Source organism: Mus musculus, chromosome 12 (genome assembly GCF_000001635.26).
Source record: "Mus musculus strain C57BL/6J chromosome 12, GRCm38.p6 C57BL/6J".
Taxonomy (NCBI): Eukaryota; Metazoa; Chordata; class Mammalia; order Rodentia; family Muridae; genus Mus; species Mus musculus.
The window spans coordinates 56,512,076-56,524,077 of NC_000078.6; the positions used below are offsets into that span (position 1 = coordinate 56,512,076).

Below are 12,002 nucleotides of genomic sequence, written 5' to 3' on the forward strand. Positions count from 1 at the left end.
CCAGTTTTGTGCCTAGTTTTGCCTCCAAAAAAGGCTAGCCCGTTCACAAATTAGCTTTTTAAAGAGGGCAAAACTTGACAACCAGCTATTGTCAAAACGTGTGCATATTTTTCCGTATGTCATTTTTCAAATGTTATGAAGCACCTTGGCGGTTCACAACACTCTACCTTTCCTATTGAATGACTAACAATAATAACAAAAACGCAGATTTTTTTTTGATGTGGGCTACATGGCAAAAATTTTAAAAGGGAAAAGAAAGCAAATATGGCTTAAAATAAACACACTGTGGACTTCTTGAAAACAGCCTGAAAGTAGTATTATTCCCCTGGTGATGTTTTTTTCTTTTTTCCTATGAATTATAAACCAACTAAAACTTAATGTGCTCTGGGTAGAAGCAAACACTGAATGAGTTGTAGAAATGAGATAGTGTTCAGTCTTATCTGTTCTTTTAAAGATAATGTGTGATGTTGTTGTTACATGGTTAACTTAGTTCAGTACTGTGTTAATCCAAGATAATGTGTGATGTTGTTGTTACATGGTTAACTTAGTTCAGTACTGTGTTAATCCAAGAAGAAATGTAACATGATACTTATTTGCAGTATCATTCATAATATCCCTGGACTCTTGTGACTCAAGAAAGGCTCGGTTCCTCGCCACTACTTAGTACGTATACAAAAAGTATTTAATAACTCAAATTTATGGTCTAAATTTTATTTTTAAGATAAGTGTTTTTCTCCCACACAAAAATACATATAAAATTAAAACAAAATTTAAGTCAGATTATCCTAAACCACACATAAAATGACATTTGTGGGATTCTTTTTCCAAGATCTTATTTCCATAACAGTTACTTTAAAAGAATTAAAAGAAAGTGGAATTCAACTGTGTCGTGGAGTGTAATGAGTCAAACATTTTCTCCCCACCCTTCTTTCTACAGAACTGTGGGAAATGTAGACTATGGAGATCAGATGTTGCACTGGTGTGAAAGGTGTTGCAAAGCATCGCCTTGATTGGTTCTAATTAACTGTGATGCTCTTGTTTTCCCAGTTTTCGTCGGGGACCCACTACACAATGCCTTTTATCTGGCTTTCAATAGATTTTTACTTAATAACAGCTGATCACTATATATGCAGCCTTTGGCTATTTTATTTTCTAAGAGTTTCTTGAATATTTTATTTCTGTTTTAAAAGATAAATTTGAAGACATTTCTATACCTTAAAAAAAGTAATAAATGTTAACGGTCCTTATGAGTGTATTTTGCATATTTGCATTTGGTGACTATATTCTCAAGCCACGTTTCAGTTCCGCTTTAAAGACTGCATATATGGGCAAATGAAAAGTTCTAAAAGACAGTCAGGAACTGTTTTTTGTTTTCTTTACTTTTCAAAGTCAGACTAACTAAACAGAACAGAGCCAAAACATAGAACTTGCATGGATTCTTTGCAATGGGAAAGATTCCAGAATTTAAAATATTAAATGAAATTATTTGCACTCACCTTTCTGATGACGTAAGCTGAAACAGCCCTGATAGAGATGTCATGAATTTTCATCAACTTCACACATGTTGTGCATTCAAAAACATTTTTTTTATTTGCCCCGGGGCCCCCTGCATGTCTCTGAGGCATAGTAATGGTTCTGATGCAATGTCTTGTAGGTACAAACCCCATGAAGCTCCAAGAGTGCTAGGAGATATATGACTAAGGTAAACAGCCTTTAATCAAGAGAGGGGGGCAGAGGCATTAAATAACAGGAAGTTTCCAAAGACATACACGTGCTAAAATGAGGAGCTGTTATTAGAAGCTTCGTACTTTTTGCCATCGTAACTGCTATAATTTGGTATGCTACTACCCTTTCTGAGACCTGAGTCAAACAGAATCATCTTGTACTGGAACATTATAGCTTAAATTGTCCATTTATCTGAGTAGACGTAGAAAGTGACTAAATACCACTCCTGTATTTGTTCATCTGCGGATACAGTATGATCATGGGGCAGTGAGTCAGTCCACCACTCCAAAAACAACCGGCATCTTACCTTAATGACAGCTCCGTGAGGTAAGCATGGAGAAAAAAAGATGGAGTTGTATCTAAATCACGCCTTGAAGGGTAATCTCTGCCAAGTTTCTATCCTCCTTAAAACTGTTTTTTTTTTTAATCTAAGTAAATAAAAAGCACTAAGATGAAGTAATAAGTAAACGTTAGGAGGGATCCAATGTTGGCTCAGGGAGATACAGCAAGTTCCCTCAAAGTCTTTCAAAGACTAAACCGTTAAATGATCAGACAAGCCAGTTGGCTTCTATAGCCTTCTTCCTGAAACTATACTACTAGTCTTCCATTACAAAAATATACACGCCCACTCAGTTCTTCTTCTCCTATATTGCTCACACAGTGTCTTTGCGATTAAAGATCTAGCTTTCTCTCCATGTTTGGTACTTTGACTGGGTAAGCATCCGATTAATATTTATTGACTGAATAAATGAGTTGATGCCTAGACTTCTGTATTTTCTTATGACAACATCTGTCTTGGGATGATACCCCTAGCTTTTCTAGTATAACCTCTAAACTGGATGTATCAACAACAGGATGAAACAACTTGGTTTGAGATTTTTACCAACCACTTCTCCCAAGTAGAACTCTTAAATCACTCTCCCATGGTAGTGAATTGACTTTGATATCAGGTTTGCAAATACCAACTCCTGCCTTCATGTGAATGAAGAGGTGAATTCTTGAATTATTTTTTTTTAAAGCCACTGTTTGTTCTAGACATTGGTAAAGAGATTTCTTTTAGTGGCTCCATTCATTCTTTAAATTTTTTTTTGGGGGGGGGGTGGTTTTAAAGACAAGTCTCTTGTAGCTCGGGCCTTGAACTCATCATGTTGCCAAGGTTGACCTTAAACAGCTGATCCTTCTTCCTCAGCCTCCCAAGTGCTGAGAGTACACAACGTACCGCCACCCCCATGTCTTACCAGGAAGACAACTTGAAAGCCTACTTGGAATCTGTGACGTCTGTAGATGCTTATTTAGATATCAACACCACCTGTACATTGAGTGCTTTAACCAACTGGAACGCAGAGGCAAGATTTAGTCTTTCTGGGGTACTGTCACTACTACAGTTTGCCTCTTTCCAGGATTGTCCTTCTTGGTGAGTAATCACCACCCAGATACAATTGTCTGCTATGAGAGACTGCTTACGGGATGGTAGGGATGTGCTTGGTACATAAACATATATTTTCCACTTGAAATGATACTTTCCTATATGTCAGTGAATGATGACATGAAATGACACCCTCATGCTCACCCTTCAAAACTGTAAAGAATCTTGAGCCAGGCCTGTACATCAACAAGGAGGTCATCCAGGAGCTCATTGGGCTAAGAGAAGGAACAGGCAGGCCTAAGGCCACCTTCTAAACTCAGGAACCCACCACCATTCACTCCATTGATTCCACTGTGCCCCGAGCTACACACTAAGCTGTGAAGAGAACTCATGTAGGGATGGAGGTCAGGAACACAGTGCAGTGTGTAACTGTGGTCACTGGACCACCTTCCTAAAAACAGCCCTGTGTGGGATTGTGAATAACAACCAACCAGGGCTTGCTTGCATTTATTTATTTATTTATTTATTTATTTATTTATTTATTTATTTATTTTTAGTTGATAAGGCCATGCCAATCAGTTTCCAAATTTATCTGATAAGGAGGTACCGTGTTTGTGAACCTCATTGCTTCAGAAGAAGTCATTCTTTAGGATCGTAAGGTCTTAAATGATGGGCGTTGTGCGGTGAGTTTACATCTCAAATGTAATAAAAGATTAAGGTTTTCCAAGTTATTTCTTTTTTTTTTAATCCTTGCTGTGTTACATCTGGAAATTTTTGTTTGTTTCAAACAAAACAGTATCATGCCAGTCATAATTCAAGTAGTAAGACACCAGGTTTCTCTCTTACCAACTGGCAAAAGATGGACTTTTTTTCTTGTCATTTTTGTTTGTTTTTATTTATCAAAATGACCTAAAATCTTATTTGTTTTTGTTAACATTAAAAGAAGAAAATACCACAACCCAGCATAGTGGTGCATGTCATTAGTCCCCACACTCAAGAGGCAGAGACAGGAGGATCTCTGTAACTTTGATATCAGCCTAAGAGTTCCAGGATAGCCAGGGTTCTATACTGAGACCCTGTCTCAAATTAGAATAAAAAAGAGCAGGAAGAGGTAGAGGAGGAGGAAGGAGGAAGAAAAAAGAGGAAGGAGGAGGAGAAAGAGGAAGGGGAGAAGAAGAAGAAAAAGAAGAAGAAGAAGAAGAAGAAGAAGAAGAAGAAGAAGAAGAGGAGGAGGAGGAGGAGGAGGAGGAGGAGGAGGAGGAGGAGGAGGAAGAGGAAGAGGAAGAGGAAGAGGAAGAGGAAGAGGAGGAGGAGGAGGAGGAGGAGGAGGAGGAAGAGGAAGAGGAAGAGGAAGAGGAAGAGGAAGAAGAAGAAGAAGAAGAAGAAGAAGAAGAAGAAGAAGAAGAAGAAGAAGAAGAAGAAGAAGAAGAAAAGAATTACAAGCGAAATAATAAGGGTATTTCATGAATTGAGTTTCATGAATTGATTAAGAAAGTGTTCAACAAATACTGTGAATCAGGCACAATCCGAGGCAATCCGAGGTATAAACAACAAACACAAACAAAAATTATGTCTGGTTGCTTTATCACTTTTAATTTGTGGACATGGACTGTGACCACCTAAGTCACACATGCTTAAATTTCTTCTTGCCTTTTGTTCTCTGTTATTTTGAAAGGAAACTTTATCTGGAAGGGTGTTAGGAAAACTGGAAAAAGCACCTAAGCAAAACTTTCTGCTTCATAACTTAAGAAGCAAGAAAGATGTATGTCTTCAACTTGGGTGGGGCCACTTGAAAGTTCCTCCCAAAGTCACAAGAGGACTTTAGCCTCTGCTTTATTAAGGGTCTAAAATGAATTCATTACATTAAAATGACTCTCAGCACAAGAGCCAGTAATGATTTGTATTATCAGCTAATAAAATGGGGTGTTAGGCATATTTGTTCAATAAAAGCCTGTTTTATTCACTTTTACAGACATTCTCTCTCCTTTTTTGCTTAATGAACATGGAAGATTGTTCATCATTCAGTATCGTTTAAATTATAAGGCATGTATCTGTCATCTGGTTTTAAAATATTTTCCCCCTTTGGTAATGTAGATGACTAATGTCTATCTTTGTTCCTTGAGAATATACTAATGTGATAACATAATTTTGGAAAATTAAATTTGGAGGTTTTTAATTTTTTAATTTTTTTTTTACATTTTACATCTAGAGACCCACTTAGAATAGTAGAAATATTCTTTAAGGGATATATCTTGCTAGCTCTCCTGAACAGTCACACTTCAGTGAATGGTGCCTTTCTTTTTCTGTTCAAAAGTGTTAAAAGCTCTCTCATGCCTACCTGTACCCTGGAGAAAAGTTCATTGGCACCCACGGAATTGTCTTGGTGCCTGTTAGTAACTGATGGCTTTTCCTTTGGTGGGGATACCTAATTTGAGGTCCCCAAACCACTTCCAAATAAGCCTATGAGAAAAGAGTCTCTCCTCTGAACCAAGAAGACCTACGCAGCCATTTCTCACCTGTAGAACTTTCTCTTGGTGCATCCTACGTGTTGTAGCCTTCTGTACAGAGCACTGATATGTGAAAGAAATGTATTTTGATTTTACAAAGCCTCTTGTCTGCCAAGTACTAGCTAGTTTAAACCTGAGCTAGGAAAAATCTTTTGATATAATCCCAATTTCACATTTCTCTGAAAGTTCAGTGCCTAATCTCTAATGGATTTAGGGGGGAAAGGAAGGGGGAAAAAAAACCCTTTATTAAAGCAAATGCTGTAAGCCAGAAATTTGTTCAGCTGACATGAAGTAGCTCCAGATTTTATGGACAGCACTTGATTTTCTCTGCGATATTCACTGCTGCCTAACAAGGGGAATTCCTGGGTTCTGTTCCCATCAGTAACCACAATCCGACTTCTATGGTACTTTTTAATGCTGAGGCTCTCTATAAAGACACAACTTACTTTCTCAAGGAACTGCTTAAGCATTTCATTAGCTAAGCCACTTCTCATCATTTCTCTCCCTGTCCTTCCTAGGAGTGAATTCCACCCACCCACCACCCACCCCCCCCCCCCAGCCAGGGATCTGTTCCAAATTTGATTCGGAAGATACAGAAGCCGAGCTGAACGGGGGACCTGTGAGCCCCCATGAAAGTTTTCCTGGTACCTTCTAGATGCTACTTCAGGATTACATGACTGATGACTCAGTCCTCTGTCTGTCTCCTGGCAGCTAAATGGGACTATTGGAGAGCTGCCAGGAGGGTAGGTAGCCAACCTGCTTGCCCTTGATTGTGCCTGCCAGCTTTTTAATAACAGAAGTAGGGTCAAGTAAGCGAAATCACCAACGGAGGAGAGTATTCTGAGAATGCAAAGGCAGCTAATGTCCTTCCAAACCTCAGATGGCTGGCAACCTTTGGCAGAGTAATCTATGATTTGTGGCACCTGACCCTTTCACTGTGACTGTTATCTCTGTATTCACTAGAAACATATTTACAGAATCTCTCCATTAGCAAAGATGCCTTGCGTGTGATTACCCAATTGTCATGGTCACACTAGGGTTTTGATACAGATCCTATTCACAAATGAAAGGGTCCACTAAACTACACACAGAGCCGGTTTAAAGCTGGGATCCTCCCTCAGTAGTCCATCAAGATTTCTCTTGGTAGATTTCAGACAGATTAGCACTATAGCCTTGCCCCCTTTCCCTCTTTCTCTTAAACTATATTCTGTCTTCCACATCCAAGCTCAGAAAAGAATTCCTGAATTATTTTTGGATGCCTAAACATTCTTAATGATGTTCATAGTAACTAGCAATAGCAATTGTCCTAAAGAATTTCTTTCTAAAACCAGTAAGTACTGCTCTACACTTAGTACTTAACACTTAGTGTAAGCAAGTACTTCCTCCTTACTTAAAGAATTTCAGCCACAGTCTCAGTTAACTTTCTCTTTTCGTTCTGACGGACTCAAAAACAAAGGGGAAAAAAATTAAGATCTCCTCCCTGGGCAAGTAGTCACAAAAGAACTATTTAAAAGTTAAAGGGTGACCTTTAAAAGTGGCGCGGGCCTCTTTCGGATAAAAAAAAAAAATGGTATTGAAGCCCTCCTTGTTAGAAGTCCTCACTTTACTTTCTGTGCTGGCTGTCTTTAGTATTAGCTGGGAAAGGCAATTTAGAAAAGAGAATCAAATGAACTAAGAGCAAGAGCCCTAAGTTGTGGAGCAAAATGGGAGAAGTCGTGATTCTGAATCCTTGCTATCTCCCAAGAGAAGAAATATTGTAAGCAAATCAAAGTGGCAGCCTTACTAGATTAAACAATGAAGGTAATAAACTCCCCGCCTATCTTGGTTTCTACTGACTTGACAATAACTGCAGGCTACCCCCTTGGAGCGGCCTAAGGACTAAATAGCCCAGATCTGGAAGGTTGAGTGACCAGCCCCCCCTCAGCCTGGTTGGAGGCTTTGAGCCTCTGGAGCGTGGCGATCCGAAGAGAAGCCAGCTCCATGTTTGAGAATCCTTGGTTGACTTTAGGGAGACAGAGAGCAGAAACCAGCCTGGCCGCTACCGGTGCAGAAAAGGACCTGGCCAAGGAAGACCTGGTGCTGGCCAACTGTGGGCAGCCCAGCCTTAGGCCGGAAGCTAAACCCAAATCCCAACCAGCGAGGATTGCCCCACCCCATCCGACCTCCAGGGAGCCGGGTTAGCCTGAAGGCAACATCCCATCAGGCTCCGGGACTGTGAGAACCGGTCCTCTACGGTCCTGAGCTACGATGATGGTACCCTGATCCATCGTAAGAGGACCGGCGCGGTGCCGGGTGGGTGTCCACTGCCTGGGGCTTACGCAGGCAGCAGCCTTCGGCGCGCACTAGCGAGTAAACTCCACGTGGAGCTGGGAGCAGGCGCCCTGGTTGGGACTCCCCCCACCCACCCCCGCGTGCTCTCCGGGCAAGGGTGCCCCTCTCTGCTGGTATCCTCTGGACGCGGTCCGTCGCGACCTGAGTTCAACCCCTGGAAAGATGATCGCAACTATAGCGAGCAACAGGAGAGGAATAATTTAAATGGGGGAGGGGAAGGGCAAGAGGGCCAGAAAGAAAGCTCACAAGAAAATCCCCCATCGCCACCAAAACCGTTTCTAAGAAGTCCTGAGGTATTATTCCTGAAGATTTCACTTTAGACGCTGGAAAAAAAATTATTCCACTGCTTTTAATTGAAGTAAACAAAGTGCAAGAAATCCTAACTCAAATATGATTGCAGTGAGATTAAGGTCTAATTGCTTAGGGTTCAGGTGGAATCTGCAGGCTAAATCCTACAGGGCCAATCTGAATTTCTCAATCCTTCTGTCAAAAGGAGAGCGCTGAGAGCCCACACGCTTCCTAACAAGTCATTTTTAACAGTTACAAGCTTCGCACAAAGACCACACAGGGCGTCTAAGAGATGCAAATCTAATCCCTGGTCGTTCTACAGGCCTTCAACAAAGATGTGCTAAACCCTAATAGAAAAGAAATCAGTTCTCTGTCACCGGTCCCTGGTAAAATCTATTAGAGAATGGACAGAGCAGCATCTACAGCAGTTGCTGTAAAGGTTAAGGACAACTACAAATAAGAGAGACCCAAGTTTTGTTTTCCGTGTGAAATATCGGGAGACGCTAACCCCAAGTGAGCGACAGGATTCGATCCGTGGCTTCGCATTCATTTAAACGCTAGAAACAAACAAACAAACAAACAAACAAACAAACAAACACACACACACACCACACACACATTAAGACTTTTGAAGACTCCGTTTCTGAATTTAGGAGAGATGAAACAAATTCGCCCAAAAGATGGAAGGAAATCTTTGCTTCCAAAAGTATCAAAGACTAGGAACGGGAAAGGCAGTGTGAGCCACATGCACTCCGGTCGGTGGAGTTGTTCCCCAGAGCCTGGTAATTCCACAGAAAAGCCCGACGGCCGAGCCGCCCCAGTCTGTGCTCCGGACGCGCACGACCTCAGGCCACTGGAGCTGAGCGGAAGGGCGCCCACGGCCCGCAGCCTGGACCACTTCCCTCCTTCCCAGATCGGCCAGCACCGCCGCCATCCCTCCCGGAGACCTCACCCTGCTGGCCCCGCCGGCGCAGAGCGAGCCGGTGCTTCACAGCCGCCCAAGCGTCTCAAATGAGCACTTCGGCCGGTCACCACCCAAATGAGGTCCTTATTCAGGCAGTCAGTGTCATGCTGGGGTATTTAAAAGGTTGTGATGCAGCTAAAATACTTCACAGCGTGTGTGACCCTTAAAATAGAAAGGGTCCGGGTGCCCCAGCGCTCCAGAGATGCCCCCTAAGGGGGCCGAAGTGGGGTGGGGACTTCCTTGTAGCTGCATAGAACCCTCCCAGTAGGCCCGAACAGTCTTTGGGCTCAAAAAACTATGTGCGCCCCGCGGAGCCAGCTGGCCCTAGCCCGTTATTTTGTTGTCATTATTGTTTGGTTAACTGTTTTGTTTTGGGGTGGGGGTCAGCCTCTGCCAAAACACCGCCCCAAAGGATCAAGGTCTTCCATCTTGGGAAACGTAGAACTCCAAAGTGGGGGCTATGATGTGGGATCCTGTCTCAGACCCAGGGGATCTTCCCACCCTGTTCCTAGGCAGCTGGGTGGCCCTTCATAAGAGAGTTCCCTCCAGGTCATGCTTGCAGGAATAAAAGGGTTCAAGTCTCTTCAAAAGCATGCCTCCCGACTTGGGAGGGGTGTAATGGGACATATGTTTCCAAGAAAGTTTGTTTGTTTCCACAGAAGTTTCCAGAAGCCATTTTCTTTCTCTCTTTCTTTTTCTTTCTTTCTTTCTTTCTTTCTTTCTTTCTTTCTTTCTTTCTTTCTTTCTTTCTTTCTTTCTTTCTTTCTTTCTTTCCTTCCTTCCTTCTTCCTTCCTTCCTTCCTTCCTTCCTTCCTTCCTTCCTTCCTTTCTTTCTTCCTTCCTTTCTTTCTTTCTTTCTTTCTTAAAAAAATGTGGGTTTTTTTTTATTTTTTGTTTTGTTTTTTTGTTTTTTATTTAAGAACCTACTGTCATCTCTCCCCACAATTACATCCTTTGCTCCCAGGTTACCACTAATTTGTACCTCCTTGGGAGACAGAGCCCAGTGTTGTCAAGTGGGATTAGCAAGATGGACTAGAAGGGTGGGCTTGCGGCTGAGACTAGGGTTCTTTGCTTTGTCCTGCCAAGATGTTTCTTATTCTCAAGCCCCGGCAGTATCTTCTAGAGTTGCTCCTCTCCTCTCAGACTATTCCAGACAGATGTGCCCCCACCTCCACTTGGTGTTATTCGGGCACAGCCTAGACTTGCCTTCTGTGGGACTTTCCTCCCTCTCCCGTTCCTGGTATTATTGGGATTTCATTAGCCTGTTCTCTAGGCTTTCCCTGTCATGTTTCTTGCATGTCCCCTGACAGGCAGACCTTGGCCACTCTTTGGTCTTCTTACTTCCCAGTGCCCTCCCAGGTAGACCTTCCTGGCTTTTATTCCTTACAGTTTACCCCATCCACTTTATCTGCTTTTCCTTTTAGTGGTGGCATTAAGAAAATGACACTGAATTGCCTACAAAATAAGACTGCAGCTCTGAGTCTGCAATTGGATAAAGAAGCAAGCAAGCAAAACAGGCAGGGAAATGATGGAATGGAGAGTAAAGGGGACAGGGAGAAAAAGTGACAATAAAGTCACATCTAACTACAAGAATAAAGATATCTGTGCCTGCAGGTGGTCCCTGGGACTCCTGGGGGAAGGCAGGCCAAGTTTTCCTCCCGCAAGGTCTACCTACATCTAAAGACTTGGCCTAGAAATCCTAATCCTGATACCTTTGGCCCCCAAATGGGATAAGCACAAATCAGCCTCCACTTCTAGAGTTGCTGTTGTTTGCTGTGAGCTTGTGAATCTCTTGCATGGCTGCAGCTTCCTGCCCCAAGGAGCCTGCTCTGGTTCTCTGTGGCTCTATGTTATCATGTTCCTATGTACTACTCAGCCAAACCCACTCTCCACTCTGTCCCAGAATAGAAAAGACTAGTCTGGGTTCTGCTGATACCAGCTTCATACTCACCTCCTCCCAGTTGTAGGATCTCCGTCCTCCCAGGTTGCAGAAGTGGAGAGTCTGAACCCTTCCTGCTGAGCAGGTCTCACTTCTCCCTCACCCCCTCCTCCCAAAGTGGACTGTGCCCCTAGACAATTGTATCCATAGGTTCTGGGAAGAAAAAAATAGAGAGCTCTGGGGGTGGTGGAAGAGCTATGGGGGTGGTGGGGTCTTTAGATTCGTGTGGTCTTTGGTGCCTGTTAAAGAGAATACTGGGATCGTCTTCATTTCTGAATTTTGAATAGTTTTCCAGAAAATTGAGCAAAACTGAAACCCTCCCCCATCACTACTCTGTCTATTGGTTCTCCTGAGTCCTTCACACTTTACAGAGAATTCTAAAACTACACTTGTTTAAGAAACACCGATCTGAGATTCACCATTTATCCTCCTCCATTTGAAACTAAAATGAGGTACACAAGAGATACATTCTATTACTAGAGTTTCAGACTGCTAGAAAGTTAGTTATTTTCACCCGAGAAAACACTGAACTGTCTTTTTCTGCCCCATCAAAACTGCTGTGGTAACTTTTGGGTTGGATTTTTCTTTTGTAAAGTTTTAATGATTTGTTTATTTTTATTTTATATGCACTGGTATTTCGCCTGCAACTATGTGTGTGAGAGTTGGCTTCCATGAAACTAGGTGGCAGGCACGGAGCTGCCATGTAGGTGCTGGGAATCGAACCTGGGTCCTCAGGAGGAACAGCTGGTGCTGTTAACCGCCGAGCTATCTCTCCACCCGACCTTCTACCTCCGCCCCGCCCCCCTGGCTTTTTTTGTTTTTTTAAAGTTTTGTTGTTATTGTTTGCTGCTGCTGCTGCTGCAATCCTTCCGAGTTAAACTC

At 42.5% G+C, this 12,002-nt stretch overlaps 1 long non-coding RNA gene across 1 annotated transcript in view, besides 1 other annotated feature; it reads right to left on the reverse strand.

The window, feature by feature from the left end:
• The window catches only part of Sfta3-ps (surfactant associated 3, pseudogene), a 38,993-nt gene that overhangs the window by 21,648 nt on the left and 5,343 nt on the right, over positions 1 to 12,002 (reverse strand). The gene's annotated exons all lie outside the window — the stretch shown is intronic.
• Positions 8,344 to 8,551: an enhancer, noted in NCBI's record as "Nkx2.1 Hh enhancer based on Gli1 ChIP, peak 1". NCBI's record gives its function as "activates Hh-dependent expression of a HSP68 minimal promoter in ventral diencephalon of transgenic mice" and the evidence as "EXISTENCE:transgenic organism evidence [ECO:0001131][PMID:17442700]".